This window comes from Dasypus novemcinctus, chromosome 10 (genome assembly GCF_030445035.2).
Source record: "Dasypus novemcinctus isolate mDasNov1 chromosome 10, mDasNov1.1.hap2, whole genome shotgun sequence".
Taxonomy (NCBI): domain Eukaryota; kingdom Metazoa; phylum Chordata; class Mammalia; order Cingulata; family Dasypodidae; genus Dasypus; species Dasypus novemcinctus.
Window position 1 is genome coordinate 40810804 of NC_080682.1, and position 3611 is coordinate 40814414.

Below are 3611 nucleotides of genomic sequence, written 5' to 3' on the forward strand. Positions count from 1 at the left end.
TTGTCATTAATCTCATAATTCAGATAAGCAGTGTTCATCATTGGTGTACACTGGGGGCACTTTTCTGTGCTTAAACATTATTTTAGACAATTGAGATCCTAATATAGAAGATATTTTATATCATATTTTCCATTCAGTATTTTATTTAAAATACCTTTCCACATCATCTATTCTCCTTACAAGTCACTTTAACATTTCCCTGGTATTTCATAATTATACATCATAATTAATTAAACTGTTTCCTTCTATATAGATATTTGGGTCTTTTTTTATTTATATTATATAAAAATACTATGAAATACAACCTATATGTATAAATTTTACCCATATAACTCTATCTATATATCCATATATATATTTCTCTATATATATTTTTTTACCTAGACTAGATTCCTAAAAGTAAGGTATACAGGACCAAATATATATTTAGAAGAATTCTATATGTTTAATATGTGACTAATATTGCTCAACTTTAAGTCTAGGGATTATGTACTCAGAGATTCTATCAATCTTACAAATAATGCTGAAAAATATTATTTCTTCATTAAAATGTGTTGATCACTATTGCTTCCCTCTGCTATTTGCCAATAAATCAGTTATTCAAATGCCTAATTCCTAATTGGATTCATGGAATGAAAGAACATGACAGAATTCACTCTGCTTGGCCTGACAAAGCACCAGACGCTCAGAAACTCTTGTTCGTTGTTTTTGTGTTGATCTACTGTCTTAACCTTGCAGGCAACTTACTTGTAGTAACAGTTGCAACCAGCATATACCTGGGCTCCCCAAAATATATTTTTCTATTTTTCTTGTCCTTACTGGATAGCTTATTCTCTTTTACCATGACTTCAAAATGATATTTGACTTACTTGCTGAAATTAAAACTGTCTCCTTCAGTGGGTGCATGACTCAGCTCTTTGCAGAGCCCTTCCTTGGGGGACGTGAGCTCATCCTGCTCAAGGTGATGACCTATAACCACTATAGTTATCTGCAGGGCCCTGAACTACATGATCACAGTGAACCAGAGGGTGTGTGGCCTCCTAGTGGGCATATCCTGGGCTGGGGGATTTCTTCATCCTCTGATTTAAATCCTTTTTATTCTCTTCTGTGACTGCACAATCATTGACTATTTCTTCAGTAATTTTTACCCTCTGCTGAAAGTCTCCTGCACTGACACTAGCATCTTTGGACTCTTTGTTGCTGACACAACAGTCAGCTATTGTGTCTGCTCACTTTTTCTATTCCTATCACCTCCTATGTCCTCATTATTTTCTCCCTCAGAACTCACAGCTCTGAAAGACAGTGGATGGCTCTCTCCACCTATGCTTTCCACATTACTGTGGTCTAATTCTTTGCACCTGTATATATACCATTATTGGACACTACTGCAATCTAAACTGTGAGGAAATATGGAAAACATATCGCCATTATACTGACTTCCATGATTTCCACATGACAATCACTGAACAGTTTGAAAATCTGTCAAATATATTGAAGCTTTCTGGTAAAAAGACTTTTAATAATATAGATATTTCTTTTTTAGAAAAGAAAAAAAAATGGATCTAAATGCATATTTGCAGTTACTATTTACTCCTGAAATCATGAAAGCATCACCAGCTTTGGCTGACTATGTGCATGACATCCTTGAGAACACAGCCTAGTACTGTAAAGGAAAAGGTAGTTTTTCTCAAAAGATGGACACTTTTTGAATTCCACTTTGCAGTTCTCTGAGTAATGTTTCAAATGCAGTTAAATCTCTTCCTGATAGCTTGGCAGAGGAAATGATTAAAAGGTCAGGCAACAAGGGCAAAATGTCAGAAAGATTAGGTCAAGATACAAAGCAATCAATTTTTATAAGTGCCTTCTTTAATTCCGAAGACTGATTCCAATCCTGAATATCTTGGAGTCTCAACTCAAATTGTCAGTAATATGGAAGACGATATTTCACTTAGGGTATTTCTGTTTCTCATGGATGATGTATTCAATTAAAGGAGATAAATCAGGAGTTGTGAAAGAATATCAAAAACCTACTTCGACAGAAAAATACTTAACCATGTATATTGGAAGACCTCATTCCGCAAGTAGTAGATTCAGTAAAATGTTTCAGAGTTGCATGCAGAGATAAAACTATTGAAATGAGAACAAAAATTGCAAGAAAAACTAAGCTACCTGAAATTATGCCAGATGAACTGAAGATCATTTTCGGGGCTGAGACAACATGGAAAGGTATTCTTTGTGGTTTTGAAATGTTTCAGTGCAACCAGCTAAAGAAGAGAATGGTATATTTCTTCTTGGAAGGCTTTTTGGAAAGCTTATTTCCACAGTATAAATTCCATGAACTTTTCAAGAAACTGCATTCATTGTCAACATAGATGATGAAATAAAAAGAGTAACTTCAAGCTATTCAAGCATCTTCTTTATGGAAAAGGTGACACTCCAATTTGTGAAGCTGGTATTCATTTTGTCCAAGACTAAATATATAGACAGATCCTCTGGGACTTAACTCTTATACATTTGTGTCTGGCCTAGTCTTCTAGTGTCTTAAAATAGATTATTAATATAATCATAAGACTGTGGTACCTCTCACCCTGTCCTATAATTCAGCCCCTACCAAGAGAGGTTTTCATATTTTAAATGGTTTGTTTCTTATTTTTGCAACATCATCAGGAGACTGCCCCCAACTTAAGCAAGAATGATGTGGTTTCTTTCTGTTACAAACTATGCAGCATTCTCAAGCAATGACAAAGGCCCGCATGGATATATGAGAGCTAAGGAAAGCACAAAACAGTGATTCACAGGTAAATTGGCTTATTTGTTTAATGGTGGGAGACTGTGCAATATATGATTTGTGGGAATTTTATGCATAATTTTGTAGATCTATGTGAGCATTTTAACATAGCACGGATTCATCAGATTAATGACCTTTGATTCCTCTATTTTGGGACTGGGGGGAAGTGACAGAATGTCCTCAAAGTATGAAACACTCTTACATATGAATTACAGTTTTGTGACATAAAGCAAAACTAAATATAAAATTTACCCTCCCCCAATGCAATGCATTAGCTATGGAGTCAGAGTGATTTTGTGTAACAATCCATATAAATACATAAGCTTAAACAAAATCTAATCATATTTTTACAATCAGTTGTGTTCAATGCAAAATATTCCATCTTTTATTTAGAACATGTGAGTTTAAGTTTATTTTACTCTGCTTTCAATCTGGTCCACTTTCATTCATTTGCATGTAAATATCTGTTTTCCCAGCAGCATTTGTTGACGAGATTATTTCTTCATTGAGGGGTCTTGACATCCTTGTCAAAATTCAATTGGCCATAGAAGTTAGGATTGATTTCTGACCTCTCAATCTTATTCCACTGGTCTATATGTCTGTCCTTGTACCATATTGCCATGCTGTTTTGATTGCTATGGATTTGTAATAAATTTAATGATCACTAAGTGTGAGGCCTCCAATTTCATTCTTCTTTTTCAAAATGGCTTTTACCACCAGAGGCTCCTTAACCTTCCATATAAATTTGATGATAAGCTTTTTCATTTCTGCAAATAGGATGTTGGAATTTGGATTGTGGTTGCATTGAATCTATAAATCACTT

The 3611-nt window shown here is 34.5% G+C and overlaps 1 pseudogene; it reads left to right on the top strand.

The window, feature by feature from the left end:
• The first annotated feature begins 853 nt into the window (after positions 1-853).
• LOC101432002 (sorting nexin-13 pseudogene) lies at positions 854-2432 on the top strand (annotated as a pseudogene).
• The last annotated feature ends 1179 nt before the right edge of the window (positions 2433-3611 follow it).